Source organism: Phodopus roborovskii, unplaced genomic scaffold, assembly GCF_943737965.1.
Source record: "Phodopus roborovskii unplaced genomic scaffold, PHOROB, whole genome shotgun sequence".
In the NCBI taxonomy this organism is placed as follows: Eukaryota; Metazoa; Chordata; class Mammalia; order Rodentia; family Cricetidae; genus Phodopus; species Phodopus roborovskii.
The window spans coordinates 24887692-24903988 of NW_026126571.1; the positions used below are offsets into that span (position 1 = coordinate 24887692).

The window sequence follows — 16297 nt, forward strand, 5'->3', positions numbered from 1 at the left end:
AGAGGCCAAAAGAGGGTGGTGGTGTGACCATTCTAAAATATTTTTTAATTATTTCTTTTGGAGTTTATTTTCCTCCATTTTCTCCTTCTAAAATTATTATTATTATTATTATTATTATTATTATTATTATTATGTCTTTCCTCTTCTCTACTCACTATATGTCTAAGTTATTTTCTATTACTATAATAAGACACCATGACCAAGGCAACTGATAAGAGAAAGCATTTATTTTGGGGGATCAGTGTTCTGGAAGGTTAAACACATGATCGGTCCTCTCGGCAGGGAATCGGTCCTCTTGGCAGGGAACATGGTGGCAGGCAAGCAGGCACAATGCTGGAGCAGGCACGATGCTGGAGCATTAGCTGAGTGCTTACATGTGAGTCAGAGAGAGAGCCAGCTGAGAAGGGCTGGACGCTGAAACCTCAAAGCCCAGCCACAGAGACACACCTTCCTCAACAAGACCACACCTCCTAATCCTCCCCATTTGGGAACCATTCTCATGCAAAGCACTGAACCAAGCACTGGTCTAACCTTTAAAAAGAATTAAAGCTTTTAATCATAATCACAATCCTATTTTATTTAACTTGGCTTTATGATGGGGAGAAATTCCAAACTGTTGAAATTTTCATTCAGAAAAATTGCAATCACTAGAGAGGACACTTAATTGTGTGATGGGTTAAAATAGCCATTATCAGAATCTAGTAGAAGAGCAGGGCCATTTAATATATAAACATTTTTTTTGTTTATAGAATTCTTTTGTATTCTTTGTATATCCCTCTGTCCTCAGTTGTTTAGTATCCCTGAATCTCATAGAGACACGCTGATTTACTTTAAGTTACCGATTACAGAGCATTATTTAGAAATAGTTATGATAAATCATTTTGGCTCATTGATTTTATATTAGTCATACTCATAACTTTAAAATGTATTTCCTTTGTTCTCGTGTAGGTGTTTTTAGACCTTGGTTATAGCAACAAACACTGTTCTCCTAGAGTCTTGGTGAATATGGCCTCATGTTCGTGTAGAGTGTACCAAAGCTTCTGATGACAAAATTTCCAGTGTAAGTTGCTTGAAACAATCACCTAGGTCAGCACGTTTTAGAACTGGAGGTATTCTTAAGCAGCAAGCAGCCATATTTGCAGTGTAGTTTCCTTAAGGTGGCCATAGAAATTAGATGGGCAGGCAGTCCAAACAGCTGCTTGACGGATAGTCCTTTGTTCAAGACAATCAGGGCACCAGGAACGGGTCAAATAGTCATCAACCTAGTCAAGGATCCTACCCCTACACTTTTGCCCATTCATAGGAAAATAACTTCTGGAAAATACCAAACTGGCAGAAGATGTTGGTGGAACAGGAGGGCCAGGAGGCCTCAGTGGCTTCTGCAGGGGATTTGGCAACATTTTTATGGGCCACTGTTGTGGTTCAGGCTGCCAGAACTCTTGGAGGTAAAGCCAAAGACAAGGAGTGAATCCCTGTCACCAAGCTGAGCTGCCTGGTCAAGGTCATGAAGATCTACCTGTTCTCCCCGCCCATTAGAGAACCCTAGATTATTGACCTTTTCCTGGCCACACACTTAAAGGATAAGGTTCTGTAGCTGCTGCCAGTGCAGAGGCGGACTTGGGCTGGCCCATGGGATCGGGGGCAAGGCTTTTCTCACTATTGGGAACTACAATGGTCTTGTTGGTCTTATTAAATGCTCCAAGAAAGAAGCCACTACTATCCGTGGGGCTATCCTCTTGGTCAAGCTGTTCATAGTCTTCGTGTGGAGAGGCTAGTGGGGGAAAAAGGTTGGAAAGCTCCCACTGTTCCATAAGGTGACAGGCCACTGTGACTGTGCTGGTACATCTCATTCCTGCCCCCAGAGGCACTGGTGTAGTCTCTGCTCTTATGCCCAAGAAGTTACTGATGATGGCTGGTATTGATGACTGCTTCACACCAGCCAGGGGCTGTACTGCCACCCTGGGCAACTTTGTCAAGGCCACTTTTGATGCCATCTCCAAGACCTGCCGCTACCTGACCCTGGACCTCTAGAAAGAGACTGTGTACACCAAGTCTCCTTATCAGGAATTCACTGGCCATCTGTGAAAAACCTCAGCAGAGTCTCTCTCTGTTCAGAGGGCCCTGGCTCCAACTGTGGCTACTAAATAAGGATGCATGCATGCATGCATGTATGTATGTATGTATGTATGTATGTATGTTTGTATGTATATATATATATGTATATACATATATGTAATAAAATGAGTATGGTTTCTTACAAAAGAAAAAAGAAATATTAAAAAGAGTGCTTGCAACAAAGTTTTAACATTAACATTAGCAGTGATTTAACAGTATTTAATAATGCTTATTCCAGAGAGTAATTTAAGTAAATACATGTTAGAAAAAAAAAACCCTTCAAATTGGAAAGTTTTTAACAAGGGCAGATCTTGCACAAAATGTACCACAAATGGGCAATTGAGCATTTTTTAGGGTCTCTGTTTTTGCTCCTGGAGGAAGCATTCCAGGGAAAGATTGGTTCTTGGTCCATCTTAGAAGTACACGGGTGTAAGCAGAGAGATCCCAAGGAGGAAGTGGCGGTGATTTGGTATCAGGAGGGTAGGTAGAAGAAAGTCTTTAAAACCTCTTTTACCTCTAAGGTCCCATAGTTTCCTTGCTTTCATTTTTCAAATCTGGTCACTCTTGAAGAGAAAGTTAGTTAAGAGAATATGCAAATTAAAGAGCAGCTATCATACTAATTAACATTTTTGTATCAACAGCTAGTCCATTTCTGAACATGTGTAAATCAAGACATCAGTGTGTCTGCAGCTGCCAGAATGTCACACTGTAAAATTGTGATCATGTTACTATCAAAATAGAGGTGAGTAATGTGGGAACAATGGCCTCTGGGGCCTCCTCAGCTCTCAGCATGAGGACAGGTCGGTCAGCAGAACAATGATGACACAGACCGTTACCATGGACAGGCCCAGAGGATGGAGTAACAGAAGGACAGACTGGAGGCGTCCACTCCAGCACCAGAAGATAAATTCTTCCCTTACTTCTGTCCCCTCTGGCTTTCAGGACTCAGACTCCAGCAGGTTGGATATTGCAAGACTTTGCCGACAGTCTCCTGGACTCATTCAACAGCATCCCCAGAGGCAACATGGTGAGGATGAGGTGGCCTGTAATTTTCAGAGAAGAGGATTTTGTCAGTAAATTAATTGCTGAGTCACTCACATGAGTTTCTAGGCACTTTCTCAGATATGCTTTGCACAGCACTAGCCGACACACACCTGAATTTATGGGGTGATAATGGCTCTCTGTCCCTTTATTGTGGAGACAAAGTATCAAGAATTCTGCAGAATCAGAAGAGGAAATCAGAGACTAAAAAACACTTCAATATCCATTTGCGGTTCATTTTCAGCAAGGTCTGCACTTGTTGAAGACTTTTTATTAAAATCATTTTCTATTACATGTTTACTTGACTGGGGCAAAATTCTCACTTTTTAACAATAAAATAAGAAGTAGATGGGTAGACTAAGTTCTGATTTGAGAGTAGTATTTTAGTTATCTGTACTGTTTAAGATAGAGGAACTAGGGAGGTAGAGAGCCTTTGCTTAGCCTAAACGAGGTTCCAGGTTTGATCATTAATAACATGCGCATACACACAAACACACACACACATGCCAACAGTATTGCTATATGACTTTTAATATAAGACAATCAGAATTAGTGTTATTAAAAAACAACAATGGACTATTGGCTTCATCAGATTCTGGTCAAGTTCCAACAGAATTAGTTCAAGAGACTTAACATAGGAATTAGTTCTGTAGGTGTGAATAGGCTAGGTGAGCCACCAAGGGAAGCTGCCATCCGTACCTGGAGATCAACAGCAATGGGAATCCATTTCCTTCTATCCCTAGGGCTGGAGGGGCCGGGGTAGCCTAGGGATGCTAAGCCCTGGAAGAGGCTTCCCCAACGTCTCACGTAGGGCAACTACTAGAGCTATTATTAGAAAAACAGACAAGTAGGAGGTGGCATCACATCCTTCCCCTGACACTTGGGTAAGTAAGGCATAGGAGATAGTCACGAACAAGTCTTGCAGTGCAGGGACACAGTAAAATGAAGGCCTTATGTTTGTCCATGGATGCTTTTCTTCTCTCAGTCAAATCCCAGCTCTCACCACTGGAGGGTGTCAAGATAGGGCCCAGTGCTGGTTGAGCAATGCCTGCTGGGCACTTGGCTACTGAGACACACAGAAATGAATGGTGCTTAGAAGGAAGGGGACTCCTCTCCAGGGTCTGCAAGGGTAATAGAGAATAACAAGCACTGTTATCTTCATGGGTCGTGACAGCAATTTCTACCTTAGGGCTCTTAGCAGACCCTTTTGTTCGCTTTAGTTTTCAAGGACCTATTTTTGACAAAGGAAGAAAACAAGCTGTTGGTGGTTATTCACACACAAAAGCAAGCTTGGTGTTTTCCTGACAGTTCTCAGTTTCATATTTCAGTTAAACTACATTATTGGAACTAGTTCTCTGGGAGAGAGGGAGGGAGGGGTGAGGAGGAAGGGAGGGAGCATCTCCCCTGTTTCTTCCCGAGCCTTTGTTCACTGTGAAAGCTTGCAGTATTTAAAGCCAGACTCTGAGGTTTCATTCCTCCAGCCAGCAGGGCTCAATTTTACAGACAGAAAAGGGCAAAAAGGTAAAGGAAATCTTACTAAGTAAGGGCCATGTAAGCATTTCCCCCCCCCCCCCGCATACTTTTTTTTTTTTTTTTTGGACACAAGGTTTCTCTGTATTGCTTTTGGAGGCTGAACTCACTCTGTAGATCAGGCTGGCCTCGAACTCACAGAGATCTACCTGTCTCTGCCTCCTGAGTGCTGGGATTAAAGACCTGAGCCACCAATGTCCGGCTGCAAGTATCCTTAATTGGAGCACCATCTCTCAAACCTCCAATACTAATAATTTTTTAAAAGTTTAATTTAGTTATTATGTATCCAGTGGTAAGCCTGCATGTGTGCCTGCAGGCCAGAAGAGGGCAGTAGCTCTCATTACAGATGGTTGTGGGCCACCGTGTGGTTGCGGGGAATTGAACTTGGAACCTCTAAGAGTTACTATCTATGTAAGCAGAGGAATGGGGTTACCCAGACAGACTCAGGTGAGTGTATTCCCACGTTGAACCACATGCCCCCATGCATCCTTCCTGAGAACTGCTGACCCAGAACTCATATCACAAGTGGCTAGCGAGTGCAGGGGTACTCCAGGAGTCCTGCCAGCCCAACTGAGGGGACGATAAATTCTGTGATCTTGTTAATGTGAAGCGAGTCCTCAGAGAATGCCAAATGCTTTCCTTACATACAATCAGCTCCATGTGCTCCGCTGATAGCGATTCCCAAATACAGACATAACTGGGAAGGGAGGGTTGAGTGGAAAACTCCTATTCAATCAGCTTTGGTGCAGAAATGGTTGCAGTGAATCTTAATGATTGCAGTAGTGGTGGCGACAGCCCAGAAGGGCACAATTGGCACCTGTGGGCGCACTTATCTGTGTCAGGCCCTGTTGTATGCATTGCGAGCCGGAGCTCCCTTAATATGGCCACAGCTTGATGAAGAGAGCTTTGTTGTTACTTCTGTGCAGGTGAAGACAGGCATTTGGCCTCGGCACAGATGCAGGTACAGGTAAATGTGGTGTGTGTGTGTGTGTGTGTGTGTGTGTGTGTGTGTGTTAAATAGACAGTGGGCCGATCAGTTATTCAAATGTTTGCTTAGCATAACAGTAATCCAGGGGTCTGTCCCTACCACAGCATGCATGAATGGGCACAGAGGCACAGGCCTGCAATCCCAGCTCCTGGGAAGTGAAAACAGAAGGATCGGAAGTTCAAGGTCATTCCAGCCAGGGATACCGATATCCTGTTTTACAGACACAGGGTGTGGGGGTAGGAAATGTATTTTTACATGTGAATTCAAGGTCATGATGACTAGAGGTCATCTCTAGTTTCTCTTGCAACTCAAGTGAAACACACAGTCTCTTTCTTTAAACAAATTATTTGTTAAAAAAAAAAAAAAAAAAAGAAGAAGAGAGAGAGATTGGTGAGATTGCCACGGAGCAGGGGACTCCTGGATGCTGAAGGTTGAGGACTGGCCACCATTATGGCTTGCAAGGGAGTGAGACAGGACTTGTAAATGCATGAGAGAACCATGGGCACAAGGATGTGGGCCGAGTACAGGAGATGGTGCGATGGAAAATGAAAAGGCTGTGTGCTTGTGACTTATTAAGACTTTCTGGGTGGCCGAAAGGAAATAGATTTTGGCCTTTCTCCATTTGTGTAAAGGTAATCTATAACTCTTGCAGTGTAAACCACTGCCTGCAAGCTCTTCAGGCAGACAGTCACGCTCCTTTTGGCAACTATAGCGTCCTGACTGGAGTCAGGTATAAGTAGACACTGGGGCGGTAGTTGCTGATATAGAGAATGACCTATAATTCCCAGTGACTGCAGGCTTCCAAGACAGTTTCCCGATGGCCTTGTGTCTGGAGTCATGCAATCATCTCTCCCTCTCTGGTTTGTTTGAGCATGCTGGGTAGATTCACTGTTGGATCCAGTATGATGAGAAGAGGGACTCCTAATCAGTACACGATGCTCTGGCTGGGATGAACCTTGATGTGACACTGGCTACAGCCAGAACATCAGAAACTGTGTCCTTCACTCTGCCGCAGCTGTTCAAATCGCTGAGAGGTGTGAGTATACTGAGAAACAGAGAGGCAGCCGTTAGAGCAATCCATCCCTTTGCTGAGTTCCTCAAATTATGCTATTAGGTTATAGAACCTTATTTAGAAATTGTTAAAATACATAATTTTGGCCCCTTGATTTTTATATTAGCCTTTTCATAATTTGTATTTTTCATTTGTTTTGTTCATGTGCAAGATTTTTAGACCTTGGGAAGTCATAAAGAACAAAGTGTTTAGCATCCATGTGCTGGTATGTGAAGGCTGTGAAGGCAGTTCTGGCTTGGGCAGATAAGCCAGGCAATTTAAGTTATAGTAAATGAAGTCACTTTTTAATAGAGCTTTAATTTTAGCCAAGTTGGAAAGGGATGATAGGATGAAATTCAAAGTCCTTAGCAATTTCTTTTTAGGACATGATTTTCCAGATTTGGGTTGGGAAGCAACACATGACAATCTATTATAATAGACGAGTGCTCCAGAGGCTAAAATAGAATCTTGCCATTGACATCGTCAGCCTTGCTCTCTGGTCTAGCTTTTACCTTATTTCCTCTTAGGTCTAATTTTGTTCAGCTTTTGTAAAACCTTTGACAAAAGCATTTAGTTAATTTATGAACTGCAAATAGAAGAAAATATGCAGATAATAAGCACACCTTGGCTAATTAGCCCCAAACAAGCCCACCAGTGTAACCATGCCCATGTCAACACAACACCATCACTAGTGCCAAGGGTCCCTTTTACCTGCTCCCAATCCTTCTGCCTCTCCTGTCCACAGAGATAGCCTCCTTCTTGACTTGTAGTGCCAGAGAATATTTTGCCTGACTTTGAGCACCAATCTGTTCACCCATGTGGTTGTGCAGCTGCAGGTTAGCCCTTCCCTTGGGATCGTCATGGAGTCTTCTGCTGTGAAAACGTACATGTCTCAGATTTCATTTGCACAGGTTTCTGTTAGGTGTGCATTTAGAGTGAAATGACTAGATCACTGTGTGTGTGTGTGTGTGTGTGTGTGTGTGTGTGTGTGTGTGTCCCAGTGTTGTTACATAATGTCAAAGAGTGTTACAAAGTGGTTCTCACACTTTATTGGGAGCATACCAGGGCCTCAGAGTGCCCCATTCTTGCTAACATGTGGATTTGTCCCTCTCAGTCCAAGCCACTCGGTTATTCTACTCTAGTGTTATGGTGGAATTTAGTTTGCGTTTGCTGTGGAGGCTTTGAAATCCAGCATCATTGACTGTTTGGTGGCAGTCACTGGAGTCTTTGGCCATCTTACTTACTATTGAATCCTTTGCCAACTCCAGTGCTGTCGGAATCTTTATGCTTTAGATAAGTCACGTGTTGCCTGTAATTTCCCTTACATCCCATACTTTCCACTCTCTTTACTGTTGTTCATGATAAACTAATATTCCCAAAGCTCATCTTATCAGGTTTTTCTCTTGTGGTCAGAGCTTTTGTACCTTTCAAACCTTTGGTTATCCAAAGTCTCAGGAAATACTTTCCAGTGTCATATTAGCCTTGCTTTACCTTTCATACCCAGACACAGCAAGCTCCCTGGAACTGACCTGGCAGGGTTTGGACTTGCCACGGTGAGGGGGAAACTTACTTTCTGTTGCTTATGAGAAGAGAGACTATAGAAAGACTTAAAGACCCCCCTCCTCCCCCTTCTCTCTCACTGACTGAGACAGGGTCTGGCTAAGTAGACACTTAAAGTCTCCAATGCATGTAGCCTAGGCTGGCCTTGAACTTATGGTCCTGAGATTACAAATATCTGCTACCAAGCCCAGATGGAAATATTTTAAAGTCATGTGTGACTCACATGTGTCCATGAAACAAGACTGTGTGAGCAGTAAGGTAGTAGGCATATCTACACTGCTCAGAACTCTCTCCCCGTCTCTGTCATGCCCAGTCTTGCCTTCTGCCTAGAAGACTGGCCTGCATGGACTCTCAGGAAGGATTTGTCGTCTGGTTCCACTCGACTCAACCAAAGGCATGTGCCCAAAGGAGACCAGGGAGGCAGGAGGCCTCTAAGGGTTGGTATTGTTTCCACGTTTCTTCCTTTTCCGGTGTCCCCATCAGAGGTTCCTGCTCCTGCCAGCCTCCCCTCCCTGAAATTACTTTTGCAGAGCTCTTATAACCTTGCTGGTTGTCCTGAGCTCTGCCCACGACTTCACAAACCACCCCTTTATTAAACTCTCCTCAATTCTCCAGATTATGTGTCTTTCTGATCCCTCTTGGGGCCTTGGATCATACAGTTTTAATTATGTATCTGCACCAGTGTAACTTTATGTGTGTCATGTGTGTGCAGGTGTACAAATAGGCCACGGATCATTAGATTCCCTGAAGCTAGAGCTGCAGGTGGTTGTAAGCCACCTGATATGGGTACTGGGAGCTGAACCCAGGTCCTCTGAAAGAGCAGTAATTCCTCTTAACCACCTAACCATCTCTTAGCCCCAAGAAACAACATTCTTCACAAATCTTTTCCCACTGAGTATCCTGAACAAATTTTCAACACATTGTTCACAGAATCCATGTTCACCTTCATGACAGCAATGTTGAGTCTAGGCTGCCATGAACATTAATGATGCTGTGTTTGAAAGGAAGGTCTTTCCTGGTGTATCCAGAAGTTTCTTACACATTGTTGATTTTCCAAGTGTTGACACTCAGACCTCAACATTCACATCACAACAGCTTCCTCCTGGTCAGCAGCAGGAGTAAAACACTACTTAATTCCACATGTTATATTTTTAAAATTGTGCATATTGCAATTAATAAAATATTATCACAATGATAACAGTGACTACTAAAGTACCAAGATATATAAATTATACACACACATATATATACATATATATTTTTATCACTTTTTTGTTTGTGTGTGTACACACATATATGTATGGACACATAAGTCATGATGCATATTGTCAGAGGACTTGTTTTAATTGTTTTTTTTCCTACCACTCTATGGGTCCTGAGACTGAACTTAAGTTATCACAATTGGCAGCAAATGCCTTAACCCACTGAGCTACCTTGCTGGCTCTACATATCACCCTATAGACTTTCTATATCCGTTAATGTTATTCAGTCCCCTGAGACAGACACTATCCTTGTTGTTAACAGATGGGAAGCAGAGGCTTTTGTTGAATGCTTTACTCAGGATCACATGGTTTATACACCAGGATCGATATGTAGACCACACACCTCAACAGCAGCAGAGCTGTGATTCCAAATCACCTTTGATGACAAACCTTTAGTTGGAGGCACATACTTCACAGCTGTTCAGCCACATCAAGATGTTGAGAGGCCAGGGTCTGTCTCATGCATCCTTACTGACCTAGTCAACCCCTTGGCTTCTTCTGTGACACTCTCAAGAGCCCCACCTCAGTTCTGGATCTTCAATTCTAATGATTTTTATCAGGTGCCCACAAAGTAAGCCACCTATGAGGGTAAAAGCTGATCTGTATGTCCAAATATTGCTCTCATCATGCCCAGCTCCATCAGCCCCTCACCCAGAGTGGCTGCTCTCCCTCTAGCCAAATGGATCTCAGTGGTGGCTGTCCTTGAGTGTGCTTTCAGAATTTCTAGTCCTGATAAAAAGCAGGAAAGTCACTGTGAATGTGAGAATGTGGGATGAAAGTTACAAACAAGGAGGAACGCTGCCCTGAGCCCACAGGAGGGCTTCTGCTGTGGGAGTCAGGCTTTCTGGTGTTGCTGATGGCATTCAGACATCCCGTGAACACTGTGCGTGTCTCAGCCCATCCCAGATGCCCTTGAAGCTTCCTTTGATATTTTTCCAGGAAGTTAGAGATACTGCAGTGCTTTTCAAAATCAGGTCCATAGACCAGGATAGGGCCTCCAGGAAATGTGCTAAAGGCACATTTCCAGGCCCTGCCCTTGCTCTGTTGAATTAGACACCCAAGAGCACAGCGAGCAGCAAGGTTCTAACAAGCCTGTAGGTGATTCTAAGCATCAAGTCTATGGAGCATGCCAGTACAGGATCCCCCCAAACCCAGAATCTATGGTGATGTCAGTGTAAATGCTTAATTTAATTATTGTACTTAAGCTACAAATCCATTTTCATATAGTAAATGCTACAATGTGTTCAAGGTTCATTATTTCTTTTCTATTTCCAGTCTTTACAGATAACCACATTTGACAATGCAGCAGACATCCATTCACACCAATTTATTCTTTTTTACACATCTACAAACATATATAGTCCTGTATGAGGCCTGTGCCTTTTATTTCCTTTCAGTTCTTAAAAAAAAAAGTTTTCTTTTTTTAGAAATCCTCTCTCTATAATTTGTAATATATCATGGATGTCCCTCCATGCTTGGACATATGGTTATAACCACCCCCCGCCCCTTGGATTTGAAAGATATTCTGAAAAGTGCTGCATATTTTATCCCATCATTTTTGATTGATTGACTCTCAGTGTATCTTCAGGTTCCCACAAAGATGGAGTTAGAGAGCTCCCACTGTGAAAATAACGTCTGGCCTTGGATCTGCATCAGACTGAATCTAAAACTGAAAAGGCAAATGTATGAGAGCATTCTTGTGCATAAGAAAGGACCTGAGGCTTGTCTGAAATACTCAAGGTAGGAATGACTTTCTTCAAGCATTCAGGCAACACTCATCAACTCCACCCTTAGAAACCAGGCGCTGTGCTAGCTGCTGGAGATGCAAAGGTGGACAAGACAGGCAACGTTCTGACCTTCCGGGGACTCTCTGTTCAAGTGACAGGAGAGGTATAAAAGGCTCTCATTAATCAGTGTGACCCTTGATGGCAGAGCTGCCCGGAATGTCATGAGAAGCTTCCTGGGGAAACACCAGGTGGGCTGATGATTGAACAGGGATTAGCTGGGTGAAGGAGATCCAGTGTTCCAAATAGAGTGCCCAGCACGGGAGTTAGGAGAAAGCTGGGGAATGAGCAGGGTCTTAGTCATGAGGCTACTACACTTGAAAGTTCCATTTTCCTTTACCCGCCTCATCCTGCGCGGATCTGATTGTTCCACAGAAAGAGAATTTAGTCAAGGAGCGATCACATGTGAGGTGGGGTTATCCCCAGGTAAACTCACTTGTTTCCAGAAAGACAGAATCTGGAAAGTGTGTGCTTAGCCACATGAATGAAACCATGAAGTTTTAGCAGTGGCTTTGAATGAGAGATCATAAAATGGTGAAAGAGGTTTCCTGGAATAATAATAATAATAATAATAATAATAATAAAAACAAAAACAAAAAAACCCACTACTTCCCCTCCTCCTCTATCAAAAGGCTAGGCACAGTAAAAGATGTCTGGTATTTCTCACACTATCTCAAATGGTCATCATATGTTTAAATGAGAAAGTGCCCTGAGCATTGTCCATAAGGTTGACATTTTATCTGGCTACATGTATAGAACTTAGATAATCTTTTAAAACATTCTTAAATTATTTTTAATTCTGTGTGTACATGTATGGAGGGAAATCAGTATGTGCATATGACTGCAGGTATCTTCTGAGGCCAGGGGGTTGTTAGATGGGTGGTGGGAATTGAACTCCAGTCGTCTGAAAGAACAGTACATGCTCATAACCGGTGAGCCATCTGCAACAATTTGTTCTGTGAGTGAAGGGTTGTGTTGGCACAACCGAGAATTTTGATGTCACATTGGAGCATTGTGACTTTATATTAGAGCATTGTGGTGGCAACTGGATCATCCTGATAACACAATGAAACTTTGTAGTGCCAGAATAGAATGCAGAATTGTTATGTGAAGATGGGGCATTTTGATGTCACTATGTAGCATTTTGATGTCACAGCTTTTGTGATGTCAGAAGGAAGCATCGTGTTAGCTTGGTTGGTGCAGCTCTGTAACATAATAGGGGAATTGGGATATCACAAAGCTTCATCACAGTAGTCTATTGTGATGTCACAATGCTGCATTGTCATGCACAAAAGGACATTGTGTTGTCACAGTGGAACCTTGTGATGTTTTGTATGTGGACTCTAAATTACATTGCTATGTAAAAATGGAGCAATGTGATGCTACAATGGTAAGGTGATATCTCAGCAGATCACTGTGAGTCCATTACTGAGCAATCCATGGGAGAAAGATTACATGTGAGGTCCATGTTGTAATCATCCCTTGTCACCTTCACTGTCTTCCATTTAGGAGAGAACATCTTACATCCTATCCCTTGCCCCAGGGGTATGTGACTTGGCCAGAGCATGATGTACAATGCAGTGCCTCCACAGCAGCCCACAGTGTGGTGTCCAGTGCACTGCCTCTACACCAGCCCATGGGGTGGATGTACAGTCTACCTCTACAGCAGCCCATGGGATGGATGTACAGTCTGCCTCTACAGCAGCCCATGGGATGGATGTACAGTCTACCTCTACAGCAGCCCATGGGATGGATGTGCAGTCTGCCTCTACAGCAGCCCATGGGGTGGATGTACAGTCTACCTCTACAGCAGCCCATGGGATGGATGTGCAGTCTGCCTCTACAGCAGCCCATGGGGTGGATGTACAGTCTACCTCTACAGCAGCCCACGGGTGGATGTGCAGTCTGCCTCTACAGCAGCCCATGGGGTGGACGTACAGTCTGTCTCCACAGCAGTCCACGGGGTGAATGTACAGTCTGTTTACACAGCCGCCCACAGGTGGTGGAAGTCCTTCCCTCTTCTCACCGCTTTCTTTAAAAGTAACTACTGACTTCTCTAACTAAATGTGGCTCCTATTACATCTTTCTTATAGTTAGTTAATATCCCAACTATTCATATAGCCTGCAGTATATGAAGAATGTAGCACTCCTTTTCTCCTCCCTAGGCTGAGTCTATCAATTTGATGTCTACCTTGCTAGAATTATACCAAATATATATTATACTAGTTGCTTTGCCTTGTTGTGACCATTTAAGGGAGAAAAGATTTAATTTGCTGGAGTAATCATAATAAAAGTGAGAGTCTGCTCTCTGTTCTATGGAGGATTTTTTTCTTATACCTTAATATATCAAGGCTATATTCCTTGTCACTACCTTTTGCTTTTTAGCTGTGAGCATATGTAGATGTACCACTATTGACCAATTCTCTGTTCATGGACATGTAGTTTATTTTCAACCTTTTCTTTCTGTGGGCTTATGGAGACAAAGACAGATCAGCATGCACAGATGCAATCCATTCTATAGGGTAAGTTCATTGTAACTGAATTAATGCCCACAGGGAGGAAGTTTATTCTTTTGTGTCTTGCTTAGAGGTAGGACTTCTACATATTAATGGCAAAACAAAATTTCCATTTCTATTTTAATGTTTATAAATTGGAATCAGTAAGTTGCCTGTCTTTGTAAATTCTTTTTATCAGAACACAGCTAAACATGTTTGTGCACATACTCTTGAAGACAGCTTTTACACTGCAATGGCAGAGCTAGATAATGACCGGAACTGGTATAGCTCCCAAAGCTGAAAACATTTATCAATTGGTGTAGAACTTATTTCATTGACTGTTTAGGTGAGGCAGTAACTTAACTTCATCTGCTTAATTGATATAAAGCTTGGACTATACAATCATTTCCCATGTGACTATGGCCTTGCTTTGGGCTGGATATCTTCTCTTTCCTGTGTTATCAGTCCACGTTCATCCCTATATCTTGTGTTTAATTGAAGCTTCCATCTTTCAGAAGTCAGGTTCTGACTTGTTCTTTTTTAAACAGTCTTTAAATATTTCTTATATAACCTTGCTTCCCCTTCCTGATAACTTTTAGACTCTGCTCATAAAGGTCTCATTAGGGTTTGAAATAAAAAGAAATCCATTGACTTTTTATAAGAGTGATCATTTCCTATCATAGTAAATATGACCATATTTCCACTTTTGTCAGTGAATGATAATAGGTTTTATTCTAATAATTTATATAGTAAAAAGCAGGCATTTTAGCTCATTGTTATTTTCCTCATCCTGATCTGTGACTGAAAGATGTGAAAACAGCAGTTTCACTACATCCAACCAGTCATGAAGTACTCTGTGCTTTAGAAGAATAACTCTAAGCATTGTTCAGTAGAAGACATGGACCCCTAACCCAAGATCTTTAGCAAACTTCATCCTTATGGACTCAACATTACTGAGCCATAATTTCCTGTTGTATAATTTATTTTTACATCAGCTTCATGCTGAGTGCACAAGCAGAAATAATCCTCTGTGAACATAGGTAAGCTCCACAAAGGACTCAGAGTGGAACTTCTGTAGTTCCTGTCTCACCAACAATCTCCATCCCCGTCTTCCCTCTATTGAGCTGCTGTCAACCTTAGAGAGAGCATGCGATGACATGGTTTTCATGATGTTTTATTGCTAGTTTGTTTTGGTGAGGCAGGAACTTAACTTAGTCTGCTTAATTGATATAAAATCACTCAGTGGATGGTCCCTCTTTCCCCTACTGATGGATTTCCAGCCTCTGGAATGGAGATCTGAGGTTGGAGAGTTCTCAAATCTTCACCTCTCCTGCTACTCACCCATTCACGCATTCAATTTTCCTTGTTATTCTGAGTGTGTTACACTCCCTGTGTTGCTTTAGATAAGAATGGATCCCACAGACTTGCCTTGGTTGTGATGTTTCGTCACAGCAACAGAAAAGTAACTACTACAGAATTTGGTACTAGGAAGTGAGATATTGCTGCGAAGAAACTGACCATGTTATTTTCTGAAGGAATGTGGAAGACTTTGGAATAGAAAAACAGTTAAATGATGTAAGCAGAGCTTAATGGGGAAGTTCAAATGGGAGCTTGGAAGACAGTAATGCTGAGGGCTATGCAAACTGTGGAAGCCTAGCTCAAGAGATTTCAGAGGAAAACGATATTAGCAACTGGACTAGAGACCATTCTTGTGATATTTTAGTAAAGAATATGGCTGCATTCTGCCCTTGTCCTAAGAACTTGCCAAGGATAAATCAAAAAGCAATGTAATAATTATTTTGGCAGAGAATTGACCTAATATTGACTCTGTTGTGTGCTTATTAGTAATTATTCTTATGCAGATCTACAATGAAAAAGCAAGTGAAGTTAAAAAAAATATATAAGATAGGCCTTCCAGTGCCCTGCTTAAGAATACTGGGGCCTGAGGACTGTGCATGGGGAAGTCCATCCTAGCCAACCATCCCATCCTGAGTCTGCATGCATCCTAGTCCCACCTCTACCCATGGGAGGAGGTAAGCATGGGCCTGTTTCTGGCCCACCTTCCAGGAGCCCTGCTTGGAGCCTCCTGAGGCCTGAGGATGGCACAAGCATGGGGGAACCTGTCCGGGTAGTGGACCAGCTTATCCAGAGTCTGTGACCTGGTCCCACTTTCACCCATGGGATGATCCTGCCTTCAAGTGCCCTGCTCAGAGCCTTCTGAAGACTAGGGACTGCATTGGGGGATCTAGTCCCAGTGGACTAGGTCATCCATACTGTGTCTGCATCCTGGTCCCACTTCCAACCACTGGAGGAGTCCTGCCACCACCCACTGGAAGAGGACAGCCATCAGAGTATTGGATCTTCTTGCATCCACCAGAAGAGAACCTTGGTCCTGTACCCACCAGGAGAAGGAGAGACCCAACAAGTATGCACTGGAAGAAAGGATGGATAGACGGCAGTATAAGAACATA

At 42.9% G+C, this 16297-nt stretch overlaps 1 pseudogene; it reads left to right on the top strand.

Moving 5' to 3' along the window:
- The first annotated feature begins 1339 nt into the window (after window positions 1–1339).
- LOC127235621 (40S ribosomal protein S2-like) lies at window positions 1340–2085 on the top strand (annotated as a pseudogene).
- The last annotated feature ends 14212 nt before the right edge of the window (window positions 2086–16297 follow it).